The sequence below is a fragment of the Nipponia nippon genome, unplaced genomic scaffold (genome assembly GCF_047370975.1).
Source record: "Nipponia nippon isolate SJK-2023a ecotype South Korea unplaced genomic scaffold, ASM4737097v1 scaffold_4, whole genome shotgun sequence".
Classification (NCBI taxonomy): domain Eukaryota; kingdom Metazoa; phylum Chordata; class Aves; order Pelecaniformes; family Threskiornithidae; genus Nipponia; species Nipponia nippon.
The window spans coordinates 32,267,035-32,285,840 of record NW_028262358.1 but is presented as its reverse complement, the minus strand read 5'-3'; the positions used below and the strand labels follow the sequence as shown (position 1 = coordinate 32,285,840).

At 40.9% G+C, this 18,806-nt stretch overlaps 1 protein-coding gene across 2 annotated transcripts in view; it reads right to left on the bottom strand.

The window, feature by feature from the left end:
• LRFN2 (leucine rich repeat and fibronectin type III domain containing 2) overlaps positions 1–18,806 on the bottom strand; it is a 233,929-nt gene that overhangs the window by 66,465 nt on the left and 148,658 nt on the right. The window contains exon 1 of one of the 2 annotated variants that reach the window (XM_009475065.2): positions 162–237. The exons of the other annotated variant lie outside the window; for it this stretch is intronic. The gene's annotated coding sequence lies outside the window, so the exon portion shown is untranslated. Of the gene's footprint in view, positions 1–161; positions 238–18,806 lie in introns of those variants that run through there. 2 annotated transcript variants of the gene reach the window in all.

Genomic DNA, 18,806 nt, shown 5'->3' with positions numbered 1-18,806 from the left:
AGAACCATTGTTTGCTACTTAAATTCGCTGTAGTGCTGCCAACACTTTCTTGGAGTGAGGGCTGAACAGGTGGATTTCTTTTGGAGTGCTGACAGCAAGCACTCTTTCTATGAGACCTTTATGTTAGAACTTGGCATTAAATCCTGCTTTAAAGTACTTACGGAAAAAGCAAAGAGGAAAATATGTATGTTCACTTTTCCACCCTTCTTCAGTTTGTTTCCTGTCATCATAGTGGAGCTACACCTGCAGCAATCAGGTGGAAAAAGAGGGCTGTTCATCAAGCTGTAAATTGGTATGTAATTTTTCTCTGAAGCTAAGCTTAAGTCCAACTGTTGTTCCTAAGTGTGAGGGAAAAGAGCAAGCGCTGCAATGTTTACATGGTAAAATTTCCCCAATTAATTTGGTGCATTGGCACGTGATGAGCTAGTTGCTTGGTAGAAAACCAAAACAACGAATCAAAACTCCAGTTAAAACAAGCCTGGTGTGTTACAGCTTTTTCTAGTTGCCTCAGCCAATATGTCACCACTTAAAGTTGCAGTACTTACTTGAGTCTGAAGTACCCTCCGCCTTACTGCAAACATACTATATCTAATGTGCAGCATTACTGGTACTGTAATGCTGGCTCCTCTCTTTCACCCTCCCCTCCTGCCATCCCAGGCAAAGCTGTGTAACTGCTGTAACCCACTGTATCCACCTGTATTTGGAGGCTCTGCATTTAAACAGAGCTCTGTGCGTTGCGTTTGGGACATGACCTCCTATGCTGGATTCCCTCCACATACTTTTCATTTTGCAGCATCAAAATGTAATATAATTTGGAGGCTGAGAAAATATACTATAGGTATTATGAAGTGAAAGAAACTCATGCTATCCTCCCCACACACCCATATTTCACATCGTTGTCTATAAGCCAAGATAAGACTTAGAATCATAGAATGGTTCCGGTTGCAAGGGACCTTTAAAGGTCATCTAGTCCAACCCCCCTGCAATGAGGAGGGACATGTTCAACTAGATCAAGTTGCTCAGAGCCCCGTCCGACCTGTCCTTGAATGTTTCCAGGGATGGGGCATCTACCACCTCTCTAGGTAACCTGTTTCAATTTGTGTTTTCTAGAGTTAGGTCATAGGCACCTTACAAGTGATCCTACTAAGTAAAACAAAAAAAAGACATGTGACTTACAAGACTTACAAGTGATCCTACTAAGTAAAACAAAAAAAAGACATAATTCATCAATGTAAGAAAGAATATGACAGCTATCTACATGGACTTGAAGAGTAAGGGTAAGAGAACTTGTAATAAGAGGTCCAACAAAGAAGTGAAGAGAATAAGATGAATAAGAAATTTCATTGAAATTATAAAATGAAATTATGAATTATGGAAATCTTCTCAGGAAAAGAAGTCTGTCATACGTAACAAGGAAAAACAGGTTTTCACTCACTAGCTGGAAATGGTCCTGCTCTAACAAGAGGTGGAGAAGATGACTTACTGGTAACACATTTTTCAGCTTCTGCTTCTGTGGTTCCACTGCCCAGCTACTGAATTAGATTTTGATCACAAGGGTTCCCACAAAGCATGTGTTATGCTCATACTCATGCACAGGCAAATGGATTAAGGATTAAAATCTATCCTAACTCTCTGTAAATCAGTGTAGTAAGATTTCTGCTATGAGTTTTTAAAAAGTTATTTCTATTATTAAGACTAAGCTGATGGGAGAAACAGATGAGTTTTGACCTTTGACACTAAAAGGCTTTTTCAGAAGTGCATAAATTTTGATTCTTTGTTTTTGCTTTTTCATTTTATGCTCAGCCTTCCTTTGCTTTTTAGCTCATCATTCCGACCAGTGGTTTCAGGACTTTTTTATTTTAGGAAATGTCTGTTCTTGAAATCCCTGGGAATCCTTTAAACTTTGATCTCTCTGAATACCTAAACATTCACTCTCGGTAGGGTATAGAAGATCTAAGCTCCCTAACTCAAACAGGAAGGACCAACCTAAAACAAGCGAACATTAGCTGCACTGTTCTCATGCACCAAAACAACCCTTTAAATTTTAATACAAACTTTGAAGTGCGTACTTCGTATAAAGTTAGAAGTTTTTTAAAGTAAAATATCCACCAAACTAACCAAAGACAAGAACAAGACTTTTTTTCATGGCAGGTGAAAAGAAAGAGCTGAGAAAGGAATGTATTGCAGTACATTAAGTGATCCCTATCAATCAACTCATTCAGTTTAGGTTTTCTAAGTAAATTTCTTCTGTTCCCCGACTAAGATATGAGATTTACCCCCTATGAAGCAGAAGTGTCCTTCTGTCACTTGAGCGGGAATAACTCAGACAAAACAAATATTTTGTACAACCTACATCAGCTTTGGCCAAGAAAGGTGAATATTGCTTCTATATGCCATTATTACAAATGTTAATGATTATATTGCACACTGGGGGTAGGAATGCTGTCACCTAATTTTAATTGCCTAAAAGTAAGGTCTCTGGTTTAGAGCTGATTGTCTAAGCTATTTTTATATGCAAAGAGCAAACGGGCATTTCCAACAGATAATTCAGCTCATGTTAAGTAAAAAAGACAGAACAGATGAGGCTTTGTGGTACCTATGTTGTAGTATGGAGGAAACTGCAACAATCGGCTTACAGCAGACGTTTAACATGTTGATATCTAGGCACAATAAAGCTGGCTGGACTGAGTGGGTTTTCTCTGAGACACTATCTTCATTTGCCTAAGTATCACTTCCAAGTCAAGAGTAGCCAATGAAGTCACAAATACCAAAGATCTAGGTTAAGAAATACATCTAAATGAATAGAAAATAATTATTTAGTCTGGAAAGGCAGAATGCGAGTTATTTTGAATACATCTCTCACCTTTCTATGCAAACCTCTTGGTACATTTATAAAACCCAGTGTCTAGTAAAGTCATACATACCTATGGCTTTTATTACTTTGTTATTTCACTTGAAAAAGAGGACATTTCTGGGCTTGATGGCTACACCCTTATCCCCTGGGTGTCTCACATATATACAGGGAAATAACTGAAGGCAGAGAACATGCTCAGGGCACTTGGAAGCTGGCAGCTATTACCTGCAGTTCAAGAAAGGTCAAGACTTTTAGGAATGAGCTTCTTATTTGTTAGCATTACTGGTTTAGGAGAGTCTGCTCATAGTACTTAGTGGTGTGTAGACATGTTATGAGTTGCAGTCGTTTGAGGGAGACCAGAAGGCATATGATGTGATCATTTGCAAGTTAAAGACGGAATCATTCTGGTGAACCTGACAGCAGGCCATCAGGATGCTTAGGCTATGGGCCCTTCAGGTGATGATGCTGTCAAATGGATGTTTGGCAGCTTACAGGCCATAAGTTGAAGGATTCTCATCATCATTCATAAAGCTCCAGACAAATTTCTTTTATACCAATGAAGAGTTGTCCACCCATGCCAGCGGGTTTTGGAGCAGGCTTGAATTCAACTTATACACTCAGTGCACACAAAAAATTACCAATAAAATTTACTACCCTGAAGGCAGTCTAATAGCAAATAAAGCAAATGAAAAAGACTGTAAGTAAGCAGTCTCATCACCCTGGAAGTTTACAGGGAGAGCAAGAACATATTGTCGCTGTTCATACAGTACCTGCTCTTTGATAAACAAAAGGACTCCAGACTCGAGGGCTGCCAATCTGCCACTTTTCAGCACCACTAAAATTCTCTTCAAGAAGCAAAAGAGCTGAGGATTTCTAGCTTCATAGCTCAATTATCTTTCTTTAATGTCATATCATAAATGGTGAAAATCTGACCTGCAGCACTGTTACTCCTCCCCCGAGGCACACCAGCATCACTTGGCTGCCCATTCATGCTGCTGCTTGTTTCCTGTCCAGAGCCATAAACTTCAATATGACATAAAATGCCAATATCACCAGCCATAAAGCTGTGAGAGGCAGTTTGCTCGGCATGCCATCTGGGAAAACGCTTCTTTACTGTTCTTCAAGACAGCCCACAGGAACCACCCACTTGCTGTTACTGACCTTGAGTTTGATCTATATGGATATTGCCAATCCTTGTTAACATGTTTCTAATAGGAGGTGGAGAAGATGCTTTCTCAAACTCTTCAGAAGAGCTCTTGCATTCACTCTGAGTGTGGGGACTGAGCCTCATGACTACAGCACAGTGCAAACAGACTGGCCCAAAGCCTTTCGGAGGTGTTTTGTCAAAATGTCTCATCAACAGAAAACGCTGGTTAATCACAGCTGAAATCCCTGGTGGAAATGCTGGGAAAAGGCTGGCAGGCAGATTTCTGAGGTTCCAGGAATCACCGGTCAGTTGTGAGGAAAGAAAAGGAGAAACTCAGGCTGGCCTTCTGGAAGAAGATCCCACTCCACAGACCTCCTGACCTCCTGTACCGTTTGGGCTTGGGTATTCAGAAAACTCATTTCAAAACACTAGAAGTTGTTTCAGAATTAAATTATAGTTGGGATTCTTCCATTCTCTCCTGCCTTTTCCCCTGACCTTAAGGAAATAATTTAATTCCCCCTACATCAGTTTTCCCTAAAAATAAGAAAGCGATAATTGTCTGTTGTATCCACCTTTAAGTGACAACATGGTTTTTAGCTGATCGGTGTTTGCCAGGAGAATTGAAACCTGTAAAGAAAAATGCCAATCCCTGATAGTGCGCCAAGAAAGACAGATGAAAAATGCCGAAGTCATAGTAGCTTTCCCTCAGTGGAAAGTTCCTGGCTTTATACAAACAAATATTTTCCTCTCAGCATTTACCACTGACTATTTGAATCATTTGCATTGCATTTTCACAGCTAAGCTCTTTAAAAATAAACTCAACATGTCCTGTGAACAGTATTTTCACTGGATTTCAAAGGGCCTCTTACTCAGCAGTGCCCAAGAGCATAGTCTGGTACACTGGTTTCAGACACACACTGTTGCAGTGTGCAGAGATAATGAAAGATAACAAAGAAATAGGGCGGTAATAGCCATATTTTGTGCCAAATGGCAAAAATAGTTTTTCAAAATTCATATGAGTGTTAAAATTAAAAGGTGCTCCAGGGGGAGCTGCTTCTTCCTACCAGGGCCACTAGGAACATAAGAACAGCTACACTGCTTCACACCTGATGTCCATGTAGTTCATCCTCTCTGCAATGCTGTTCACAAGCAGATGTTTAAGATAGCCATATAAGATATTTCTCTCAAGCTTCTCCCATTGTGTTGTATCTTGTTTATTGCATATTCATCCCAGTAAAGATGAAAATCTAGGCTCTTCCAAAATACTCATAGCCAGATCTCTTGCTGAACCATCAAACCAGCAGCATTTACCAAAACAATACATATGCAAAAGTGGAAATCCTCTATTTCAGAACGAGTGAATATAAATGACACTGTGCAAGACACACAGAGTGTGTCTAACCTATCACCTTCATTGTCAGTGTAAGAATTTTTAAGTTAACTACAATTATTATGTTTTATTACCTTATGTGAAAATGTCTATTATTAGTGAGAAATACTTGACAGTCTTTGGCAGCATGATTTTTTACTACTAAGAATAGCGTTACAGCTCCAATGAGTTGGATTAGCAAGATCCCACTCCATAGAGTGGGATGTCAGGTGGGAGCCCGTTCTAAAGCTGTTAATATTCCCCAAGTTTCCTCTTCCTCTGGCCTCTTCCTCCTGTCTTGTGCTTTGGATATGGCATTCCCACAGCACTGCTTGGCTTCCCAGGCTGTTAATCAAAACTGAGAGTGGATTTTGATATCAGTAGCACCTGTAAGGGTTCTTCAGCAAACAGGGCTTATGTTGGTTTTACTTGGCTGCCAGCAGATGTGCAGTACAGCAGCATGCTATATGCTGGCTGTTCTAGAGAAGTAATGAGAAATGAATATCTCCCAGCTTTCAAGCATCCCTGGGCATAGTTTCTATAAGTAGATAGCAAAGCTGCAAAGGACCATGTTCTCTACTCTTTTTTTTTTTCCCCAATACTAGTGTGGGGTAGCTGTGTGATGGTGTGCACACACCTTACCCAACAGTTAATAGCTGACATGTTAAACTTCATTTCTCAGAGAAGAATTCCCTGGAGCCCACTAGCCCCCTCTAAAAGTTCAGCTTCGGCTCCACAGGAGACTAAATATCACTCACACAAAGTTGGGCTCCTTACCCGACAGACACTGAGGGTGGTGCTGTCTGGTTATACTTTCACCCTCACAATATATTGTAAAATGCGGCAACCAATACGGGTTTCATTCGTGTCGGTAGCTACGCAGACATGTTTTACGGACTTATCTGGAGACGTGGTCAGGAGAAAGACCCAAGACCACGAACAGTCGGTGAATGAGACTTTGAATTTAAGGGGACTGGAGTTTATAAATTCCAGCACGGGAGAACCAGAAAGAGGTTATTATGCCTCTTTGGCTGAGAGACTGGGTGGCTTACCAGAGGTATACGAGCAATTGACCTCCTCAGAGCTCGAGGGCATTGTCATCAGCCCGCATTATGAAGAGGTAGAGAGCGAAGAGGAAGAGGAACTCTCGCCTCTTGGTGCCACGGCTCCTCCTTTACCAACAACGCCTATTCTGGGTCCGAATCTTGATTTGTCATCTGAGGGTACACCTGTGGTAAAGGTTCCGGACAAAAATCCGTCATGTCCATGTTGTGGAACCCGAATAGGAAAAATATCGGGGCTTATCGAACACTTAAAGAGAGCACATGGAAAGAGAAAGATGCTGTTTCAATGTGCTAATTGTGGGAAAACGAATGTGAAACATCAAAGTATTGCCTGCCATTTTCCGAAATGTAAAGGTGCTCAGGAGACCGCTCCTGTGGAGGGTCTGGCCTGTGAGGAATGCGGGAGAGTATTTAAATCAAAAATCGGTCTTGGGCAACATAAGCGCTTGGCGCATCCCGCTGTCAGAAATATTGAGCGGATTATGGCTTCTCGCCCTAAAGAGAGTACGAAAAGAGGGTTACATCGGCAATGTTGGACTGAGGAAGAGGTGGAATTGTTACGTAAGTTGGATAAACAATTCGAGGGAAGTAAAAATATCAATAAGTTGATTGCGGAATATATTCCATCAAAGACAACTAAGCAGATAAGTGATAAGAGAAGAGGGCTGCATAAGAGCCCTGTTAAGAAAAATGGGAAAGAGCAAGAATTGAAAGAGCAGCTGATGCAAGAGGGGGAACCTCGGGCTGGCATTGGATCAAAAGTTGAAGGGGGATTGAGATCCCACTATCGGAGAACGGTTTCAGAGTGGGTGTCATCTGAAAAACTGCCCATTCTTCAGGGAATTTTCAAGGAAGTAATCGAAGGTGGAGAACATCCATCAATATTAGTTGATGAAGCGATCGAAGACTACTATGCATGCTTCTTTTCCAAGTCCATGGAATTGAAAGCTGACCGATCTCGAAAAAGGCGATCAGCCCAAGGGGTTACTCCTTCTGAACCTCCTAAAGAGTGGATGAAGAAAAGGGCAAAGAAACGGGGGCAATTCCTGAGATTCCAGCGGCTATTTTATCTCGATAGAGGAAAATTGGCCGGTATTATCCTGGATGATGTGGAAGCCCTAAAGTGTAACATCCCACTAGATGAGGTTCACAGAGTGTTTAAGTCCAGATGGGAGTCGCCTGGTACGTTTAAAGGTTTGGGAACATTCAGAACTGTTGGTCGTGCAGACAATTCCGCATTCGAAACCATGATCACGGCAAAAGAAATCTCGAAAAACATCAGAGAGATGAATAAGAACTCGGCACCAGGCCCCGATGGATTAAGCTTGAGAGATGTTATAAAGATCGATCCGCATTATGATCAATTGATGGAACTGTTTAATCTGTGGCTGGTGTCGGGGGTTATACCGGATGTGGTTAGAGGATGCAGGACGGTTTTAATATCGAAATCAGCCTTGCCTGAGCGCCAAAATGATATCAATAATTGGCGACCAATTACTATTGGGTCAACCATATTAAGGTTGTTTTCCAGGATCTTAACAGCAAGGCTGACAAAAGCATGTCCCATTAATCCCCGACAAAGGGGATTTATTAAATCTGCTGGGTGCGCTGAGAATTTGAAGTTGTTGCAACTTCTGATTCGTAACGCCAAAAAGGAACATCGACCATTGGGTGTAGTCTTTGTCGATCTGGCTAAAGCCTTTGATACAGTGAGTCATTCTCATATTATGTTGGCTCTTGAACAAAAGGGCGTGGATGACCATATAATCGCCCTAATTAAGAACATGTATTGTGATATTACTACATGTATTGACCTAAAGAATGAGCGGTCGGATCCTATTGGAATCCAAATTGGTGTTAAACAAGGTGATCCAATGTCTCCAATTCTATTCAATCTGGCAATAGACCCCTTATTGTGTAAGTTGGAAGAAATGGGGGATGGCTTCCAACATCATTCAAAAATTATAACTGCTATGGCCTTTGCTGATGATCTTGTATTGCTAAGTGATTCGTGGGACGGGATGAAAAAGAACATTGGTATCCTAGAGGCCTTTTGCGATCTAACCGGCCTCAAAACTCAAGGGGAGAAATGTCATGGCTTTTTTATTAAGCCGACAAAAGATTCGTATACTATCAATGATTGTTCCCCTTGGAGGATTAAAGGTGTTCCTCTTAATATGATTGACCCAGGCAACTCTGAGAAATACTTGGGCTTACATATTGACCCATGGGTTGGAATTACAAAACCAGAATTACTTGGGAAATTGACAGATTGGTTAAATCGGATCGATAAAGCGGTATTAAAACCACTCCAAAAGGTTGATATCTTGAAAGGGTATACCATTCCGAGATTGATCTACTTGGCGGATCAGGCAGAGGTCAAAAGTACATATTTGGAAACTCTCGATTTGACAATTCGATCGGCTGTCAAGGAATGGTTACATCTCCCTATGAGTACTTGCGATGCCATCTTATATGCGAGTACTAAGGATGGAGGATTGGGAATCATCAGGTTATCTGGCTTGATACCTAGTATACAAGCTCGAAGGCTGCATAGACTTGCTCAGTCTTCAGATGAAACGATAAGATCGGTGGTACGAGAGGAGGGGATTGAGAAAGACTATGAAAGGTTATGGATTGCAGCAGGAGGAAATAAAGAGAAGATACCTTCAATATGGGACCCGAGAACGGTTATGGTAATATCCGAATTGGTGGGCGAGGAAAAGATCTCGGAATGGGAAGTGCCATCGCCTAAAATTATTTTTCCGAGACCGTGTGATTGGAGAAAACAAGAATTTGTGAATTGGACCAAGCTGGTTTCCCAGGGCCGTGGAATTTCCAACTTTGAAAAGGATAAGATCAGTAATTGTTGGTTGGAATCTTATAGAGGCATTCCACACAGAAAACTTCTAACTGCACTACAGCTACGGGCGAATGTCTACCCTACAAGAGAATTCCTGTCGAGAGGTAGACCGGATTCTCATAATAAATCATGTAGACATTGTACTGCAGAATCTGAGACCTGTTCGCATATTATTGGGTATTGCCCAGCAGTGCAAGATGCCAGAATTAAAAGACACAATTATCTTTGTGAATTATTGATGGCTGAAGCGAAAAAGAAGGATTGGGTGGTATTCCAAGAGCCGCTCCTAAGGGATTCTCAGAATGAATTGTATAAACCTGACTTGATATTTGTCAAGGAGCAGCAAGCTTTGGTGGTTGATGTCACGGTGAGGTTTGAGAGTAAACAGACATCTTTATCGGACGCTGCTGCTGAGAAGGTTCGAAAATATCAACATTTGAAGGAGCAAATTCGAGAGCTGACGAATGTAAGTGATATCAAGTTTGTGGGGTTTCCCTTGGGGGCACGTGGAAAATGGCATCAAGGCAATTATGAAGTGTTGAAGGACCTTGGACTCTCTGGTTCCCGACAAGAAAAGGTTGCCCGTCGGTTGTCAAAGAGGGCGTTATTTTCATCTGTAGACATCATACATATCTTTGTAAGTCAAGCTCGGAAATGTAATAATGAATTGTAATGAATTGTAATGAATTTGAATGTATTGTTATATTGACTGTCAATAAATTGATCCTATTTATTTGTAAGGGCGAGAGCCGGACCCCTGGAGGTGAAGAGTTGGCCACCCCGGATGGAGTTTGTGTCGAGGGCTGATTAGAGAGATATAGGACATAGTATGTTGGGACTATAAGGAACTCGGATCATGACGCGTTATATTCTAAATTTACCATCTGTGACATTTATTTACTGGCCATTGCCAAGGTGGACGGGCCACCTTTACTTAACCCGGAAAAGGAGCATGTATACTTGTATATATGTTCGATAAATAGCAACAATCCCTAGCATTGTTCTGCCAAAGCAATTTAGATCAGATCCAGGTTCAGGATGTGAAGATGCTAAAAGTTTTGCAACATTGCTCAAAGGGAAAAGAACACAAAGAGTTTCTCCACCCTTATTTAATCTGACTGTAGCATTTCCTAATATGCCTAGAGTTTAGTGTATGCTTTGGGATACACTACAGGACATGTTCCCTTGCAGGGGAACTGTTCTCACTTCAGGGTTCCTCTCAAACAATGATGCTCCCTCACCCAGGCTTTGAGAGACAGTTTTGCACTATTGATTGCATGCATTTAAATGACCAACAAGCAATCTGCTGACACACACATAGAAAGCTTTTCTTCTCTTTTCTCTTTAAGTATTCTAGATTAAAAAAAAAAAAAGTTTACAAAAGAGGTTGGGGTAAAATACAAAAAGTTAAATATCAAGTCAAAATAGTTTCACATCTCGGGGAACAGAAATAATTCATCTCAACCCTGAGAAAAACAATTCTGTTTAATTTATCAGACAAACCACAACATGTTATTTATTACTGTCCAGTACATACAGTTTCTGCAACAAACTGTGAATATTTTGATCCTATTCACTTTCTACATTGCAATAATTAAAAAAAAAAAACAAAAACAAAAAACCCAAAACCAAACCAACCAACCAAACAAAAAAATAGATCAGACAATCAGGGCAATGGAGACTATCCAAAAGAGGCGGGGTTAGCATTTGGTTGAGATTCAAGAAACTTTCAGTTTTCTCTAATTAAGATGCAGCAGTTCCAGACATGTGGGAATGGGCTGCATTTTATCCTAGAAAGACATAAAAGGAGAAGCTCATATTCTGCTCTTCCATAGCAGTTCTCCCAGCGCACTTCATCTGTGTAAATTGACACATGCTCCCATGTTCCCAATGGTTTGGAGTTTCATTGTGGAAAATATGACACAGCGGTGGATGTCACCAAGGCACAAAATATGGCATGCTTTAATATGAGGTCATCATAACTCTCATGAGATTCGAGTCTCTTTTCTTCTTTGCTATTCATCTGTCCAGTGAGTTCATTGGTTCCTCTAGATCATTTTCTCTCCTCCCAGCCCTGTTTTGCCTTGGGTAACTAGACTGAAAACTCTACAGCATTGGCTCTCTTTCTGCATGTGAACCAGAAGACAGGCAACAGACCTTCAGTTGCAACTGGGAGCTCTCACTACTGCTGATAAGTAGTACAGATTTGATTACACAGACCAGACACTTATCTAATCTCAGCTACCCACCTGTGAAGATGCAAAATTACTCAAAAGAAAACCCCCATGTCAGCCTGATAAAGTACAACAAATACTTTGTCCAACAATTGCTTTGGAGGGGGTTAGTTGCCAGTGCAGATGGCTCTGGGCCTAACTCTTTTCTTCCTTGCACTAGTGATTTTTTCCTCATGAAAGAAAATCCTTCTGACATTGTTTTCTTGTTTTTCTAACAAGCTTGTTTTGAAGAACCTCAGTACCAAATCCTTGTAAGCAAACTGAATACACAGAATAATCCAAGGGTTATGCAAAGGCAGCCAATGACAGTAGTAGCTAAACCTCACTCCATCAAAGGAAATATATCACGGACATCCTCTTCTTGTGTTATTACTAAAAATTACAAGGCATACCAAGAAAACAAGCCATGCTACAGGAGACTGACTTGCAGCAGTCTGAGGGTGGAACACTTTCCTGGCTTATCCTGCTTCTGGCTTTAAACATCTGGGACCAACACAAAGAAATTGTATCTTTCCTCCCTGTTAATTGTGAAGTAGCTGGCTGATTGCTTATGACTGACAAGTGTCTGATAATGGGAAATGGCAGCACGGCGGGAGTTCGATGGGTTAAGAAGAATGAGACAGGAAAACCAATGATGTGATTCTTCATTTAAATGTGTGTGCGAACCAATCGAGAAACATTAGCCTTACACTTGTCGAAGGGCTTGGATACAGGAATTGCTGAGCACCAACCATTATTACTATCAGCGTTTGCACCACCGTAGCTGTTCTGAGCCCTAGTCACAAGGCAGCTTCTCACTGCGTGAATGAAGGACAGACAAGCAGCCCAATGAGCCCATTCCTCAGCTGCTTGAAATCACCTTTTCACCACAGTAATGCAGCTATGCAGTTATTCTCAGGGAGCCCTGTACACAGCAGATGTTCTTTAGAAAGCCCAGTGTCAGCTCTGCTGGCTCTGTTTGAGCATCCACAACTAGTCACTAAGCAAGAGATGCTCTAAGGCAAGCTGATGATGCTTGGACTGGGGTGATCCCATGGGCTCGTGTTTCTGGGATCCCAGGGACTGTTTATCCCCTGTGGGGACCAAATCAACTGTCAGCAGCCTCAGAGCTGGAGAGGCACAATATGCACCCCCTAGTCCTTACGCTGCTGGTGGTGGCATCAAAGGGAGGAATCAGGGGCCAACAGCAGGCTTTTTAGAAAGGAATCTAACAGATAAGGCCCCAAGTGAAAGGTTTGTTTGAAACAGATGTCCCATGGCTGGGGTTTATTAGGAATTGGTTCAGTTTCAAGATGAAGAGCAAAGTCATGAAGAGAAGCTGATGAAAGTAACTGCTCTGGCTTTGATGCAGTCGTCATTGAACTGAGAACAGGAAAGTGAGATTGATTGAAAATCCAAAGTAAAGCAGAGCAGTCCACTTTCAGACCCAGCAGACAGAAGGGCAAAAGTAAACAAATAACCTGAAAGGTTGCCATTATTTTAGCAACGTGAATTAGGTGTTAAAATGTCAATTGATTTTTCGTAGTCCAAAATATTATTTATAGCATAGATAAAAATTTCTAATTTCCAATAAACAGTCCTGAAATGAATATTTTGTACTGAATCCTGCTTAAATTGCTCAAGCATATCATCATATCAAAGTCATTAGGACAGTACAAATGAGTAATGGCAGCAGGAGCTGGACTTCTATTGGCAGGAGTTTGAAATGGCTACCTTACTCAAGCATGACAATAAAACACTCTTGCCACACTCTCATCTATTGCATTTACTCCCCATTTAAGAGAGAGGGGAAAAGGTTATTTTAGAAATACTTTAGAGTAATAAAATTTTTATTGGTACGATTTTTTCTATCTCTTGTGCCTGTGAAGCCAGTTGATTTAGTTATGTCCACAGTTCTGGAAGTGATAGAAAGTCAGTACTTATGCATTTTGTACACCTCTAAATATTACTTAAGGTGGAGTTTCTACAGATCGGGGCAGAGGGGGTGGTGGTGGTGCAGTTTTTAAGGCCATATACCTCACAAAATGACACAAATAAAAAAAAAAAACACATGGTGGGTATATCACAGCCTCACAAGCCCCCCTTCCAATGGGACACAGCAAGTGTTTCTGGCTCTGATGACTTGCAAGGCAACAAACATAAATAGCCTGGGATTGAATTGAAGCCTGTTACTGTAAATGAAAGGTTTGAAAGATTGGGAAGGAAAATCTGCCAGGAGGAGGGAAGAACATACACACATATATAGGTTTGGGATCCTTTGAAATCTATGTTAGGACTACAGATACTTTCTAAGCGTTATTAATATATAAATATACTACTGCATATTTGGAACAGCATCTTCTTTCATTAAATTAAAAACATTCACTGTTGTCCAGTTTATCTATTTACTGTACAATGAGCCAAATAAAAATCTCTGCCACACCAGCTGAAAACTTGCTTTTTATTCGCTAAAGCAATGCTGTGCATTGTTGGGAAAAAGTACTGCATACCTTCTACCACTCATATCTTTCACTGCTGCTGACACACAGATGATCAAAACAAAACAACAACAACAACAAAAAATCACTCTGCTATTGTTATGAGAAGTGAGCAAAATCCTATTTTGTTTTGTTCATCAACAAACCTGTCAGCTAAATGGTGATTGTGGTATCTCCTCTGGTAGTGGCACAAGAGAAAAAGCGGAATCCTGGTGCAATTTTCTAAGTCTGAGGTTGCAACGCTGGCAGTTAGAAAAATCATTGCGTGACTTATAAACGGAACAAATTTGCTCAGGAAGTCACAGAGAGGAAAAATATGGAACCCCACACTGCCTTTTTGACAATTGCTTTCCTTCTGTAACTGCACTTTAAAAGAGAAGCCAACATCATTTGGAATAAGATATCTGCTTTCTCAGCCGACACCAGTCTGCTGAATAGCAGAATGACAAATATCTCTGTGGTTATTTAATTATTTAGGGCATAATATGCTATTTTATTTGACAATCTGTTTGCTCTGTGGATAAACTGTAATGCTGAGTAATTTTTCCTTATGAAGGAACAAGATTATCTGCTCATTAAATAGTCTCATTGGCCCAATAGCAACATCACACTACAAATAGAAATGATGCTATGAAAAGAATGGAGCAGAGATGCCTGGAAGTAACAGAAAATACAACAGAGACAACTCAGTCCCTGCAGTGAGTGAGAGGAAGGAAAGCTTTGGGGACTTGCAGCAGCAGTGCTGCCTGTATGGGCAGAGGAAGTCGGGCTGCCAGGGAGTTACTGACGTGAAGATCAGCTTTTGGCTGGTTGGGTAAATTGGCTTACAGACCCCTGGGTGACACTGGCTGGATTATGCTAGTATCCCACAGGACCAAGATCAACAAACCTTGCTATAGTTTCCTGGGGCTGCTGTACCAGCTGGTGGTTTGATCCAGAACCCCAAACAGATACAGAAGGTTCATTTTCCGTAACTTGTTTCGATCTGGTGTGCATCTTCAGATGGAAATGCTCTGGATTTCATGGAGTAAGTTATATAAGTGAGGACAGCAGGCATTTCATGATGTTCTGATTTTGCAGGGCCTGCATTATGCATGGTGATAATAATAAGCTCTAAACTGTCAAACAGCACTTTCCATTTTAATATGGCCAAATGGTTTCACAGAGCTCTGTCATCATCATCATCATCATCATTTTACAGATGAAAAAGCACAGAGAAGTATTTTGCTTGGGGCTGTATTAGAAACCAGTAACATATCTGAAACTAATACCTAGCTTTCCAACCTCCTAGTCTAATGCTCTAACTACTATTTTACCCTAGAGATAAGAACATGGATAAAAAGCTTTGTCATAACACAAGCAGCATCATTTATGTCACCTATACAAGAAAGCAATAATGATAAGAGATTATTTTAATAACTGACTATTTCGGGCAGCCAAAGACTTTCTCTGAACAGTGCTATGTCAAATGGCAAATTCAATACCTTTGGAGCTAATGGGCATATGAGAGTTAGACCTTGCATCCTGGCTCAGATGAAAGGTCCAGATCAAAGAGCTGTCTCACCCATTTTTCTGTCGCTGACAGTGGCCCAAATGAAATGTTTAAGGAAAAGCTAAGCAAGCATTTGTCAACATTTCTTTAGAATATTCTCAGAAACCCCAAAACTTTGCAGATGAGGGACTTTCTGAGACAAAAGATGTGGTTTGTATTTAATAGCCCAATGGCAAGGAGTGCCACAGATTACCTGAAAGCTGAAGAAGCGCCTGCATTAGTTTATTCTGAACACAAAACAAAAAAGTGGCAGTATTGATGCCTCAATACTTGTATAGGAAGAAACATGAATAATTTCTCATTCATCCTCTCTGTGAAACTCCTCATTTTCTAGGCTTCCATCACCCAAGGTTAAACGCAAAGAATAGACACTGAAAGTAAGTTTGGTCCATTCTGGCTGCTGCTGGTGTTGGGAGAAGTCCACAGACAGTCCTGTGAAAGAAGAGGTTCTGTCCCTCAGAGATTCAGTAAAATATCACAGGCCTTGTCCCCATATGCCTTGCTTGGGAACGTTACTACTTGGATTTGCTTACCTTTTTAAAGCAAATAACTCTGATATCTACCGTAGGATAGGTATCGCAGTATCTCTGCCAGTTTGACATTTTGTCTTCTCCAACTCTGCCAGCATAGCTTCTTTCTAGTGTCAATGTCAGTGTGGACAGCAATTCATTGGAAATGTGTGATCACATCAATTCTTTGGACACAGACTGACTTGGTACAACTGACTTTCAATGAAACACAATTTGAAGTGGTGATCTGCAGATACAGTGTTCTGTGTCCTGCTGACAAACCCCAAAAGTGCAAGCATTTCTGTAGAGAACTCTTAAAAAAACGCATGCTCTCTCTGCCACAGTAGAAACATACACAATCCATTTGCCATTTTTATCAGATTTTTTTTGGTGTTTAAATTTTCTTAAGGTGAAGGTGGGCAACTTAGTGTCAATAAGTAGCTTTCAAAAAAGGGTGTCTCTTGGCCCTACAGGGTCTTTTGAGCCCTTCAGCTATGTTTATGTCACAACTGTGACACTGCAATGCCGTTCAGAAACAGCCAAGCTCAGGCTCAAGAACAAAGGTAACACAGTGTTTTGCATAGGCTAATACACCTGGGTTTATAAGAGTATTTGGCCAAATAAAACACTGTGCTAGCCCAACAGGACTGTTCCCAGCCTGTGATCAGAGTTAGTCTGATCATCTCTTTAGGGCATTTCTTGGTATGGAGCAACAAGACCACCCTGAGGCCTTTGATGGGTCAATTTATGTACCACTGCCTAACCAAGCTCTCATCTAGGTTAAAAGTAAAACTTGTTTTTCTGGAGCACATGGAGGTTTTCAAGGCCCGTTTGCCTGTCTCCATTGAAGTGCCAAAATAATGCTATGTGGCATGCTTTAGTATGAAAAGGATTTCTAAGTATACAATCCCATTGGTTATAATTAGAAATATAATGCCTAATGATCATTAGTCAAAAGAGGTCTTGAACTACCTGATTTTTCATCCAAAACCTTTTGATTAGTAATCCCCTGTAGCTAGGCCATAACACTCTAGTGAAGCACTGAAGAGAAACTTGGCTTGAATGTAATCATTTGATCAGCATTCATCCAAGCAAAACATCCTCTTCTGTAGAAAGCAAGCATATTTCTGCCTTTTGCTAGCTTTTGACAAGAGGCAGGTGTATTAAGCATAGGAAATGTATACAGTACAGAGTGTTCTTCGACCAAGCACATGGAAAAATACATTCTGCCTTGACAACAGTGACACTTCCTAGTACACCGGTAAGGTATCACTGAGCTGTCATCAGCTATGCTCTCAGATGGGAGAGAGATGATGCATACATAGAAACCCAGAAAAACAGAGGAAGAGATGAAAAACACTTAAAAAATAATTACAGATATGTTATCTAAAATTAATCATGGGATTATTGTTGCTGTGATGTTGCATTTTGTTGGCGATAAGCAAGCAAGCTTAAATTGTGTTGTTTCTTCAAGAAAACATAGATCAACATAACAGCTACCAAAATGTCGATTTTCTTCCCGTGCCTTCTCTACTGAAACCCTGGGAACCTCTTGGAGTGCATTGCACCTACTCAGGCCTGCCTAAATTAGTCAGTAGCAGCTACTATCAGTAACTACTGATGCACGTAATCCCCTGGAAGTTGATGCACGTTTCAGAAGAAGTTGGATCAACACACATACATACAGGGCATTGGACAGTGAAATAATATATGCCAAGAGTAGAGAAATTCCCTTTCAGTTTAAATATACTGAAATGCTACTTTCTGCTCCAGATCACATTAACAGCTTTCCTTTGATGGGGCTGCTGTGACTGTGTTGACCGCTGTACACTTTTCTGATTTGTATCGAACACGATTTGTCTCATTTTCTGCTTCCTTCAACAGCTGTCTTTCCTGCCTAGCCTTAGAGTACTTTACCTTGGTCTCTCCAGTACCTACTTTTAGCAATTCTTTTATACCATGCAGCAGAATATTACTATTCCTGTCTCCCAGTTGATTATTGCTTTTCACTCATGACATATTCATGAATCTTCTCTCTTTGTTGAGAGTATTTGGACAAAGTAAAAGCATAGTTGGAGTTTGGGTGAAAGTTCTCACCTTCTGTCACCTACCCCAGTCTCTCGCAACTTTTAGATCTATCCTTGACATCCCTTGGGCACTTCAAATAAATCTCTGCCTCCATGAAGCAAGGCTAAAAATGTACTCAGCAACTCAACATGCAAGGAACTACTTCCACTACAGACAGTAGCTACTTCTATCTGTATAATTATTGTTGTTTCTTCTGCACCTTCTTATCTGATGAGTTAGGAGGGAATTTCTTACTCAATCTTCTTCCTCAGTTGATGTTCATGAGGGACCGCAGCCCCTGAAGCTGCCCTGCTAGGAACAGATATGCTGTGCTGTCACCAGACTACAGGACAGGAGGTTTCTTGCTTGGCAGTGCTAAATCCCTTCTGGCTACAAAAGGAGGCGACAGCAAGAACTAGGAAGAGAAGGAAGATTAATGGTGTGTGTAACACAGTAGAAATAAGAAATTATCATACTCTGCAGAAAGGAGCTTTCCAGAGGAAATGGCTTGAGAGAGGCAGATGTAGGAGCCAGTAACCTCTGTAACTAGTCATATAGCCAGTTTATGCAACTATACAATAAACTTCATGCAGTCCCATGATAATAGTTATCTTCTGACTCAAATGCCACACAAAGCAGGGGGATCATGATCAATGTCTGGCAGGCACAG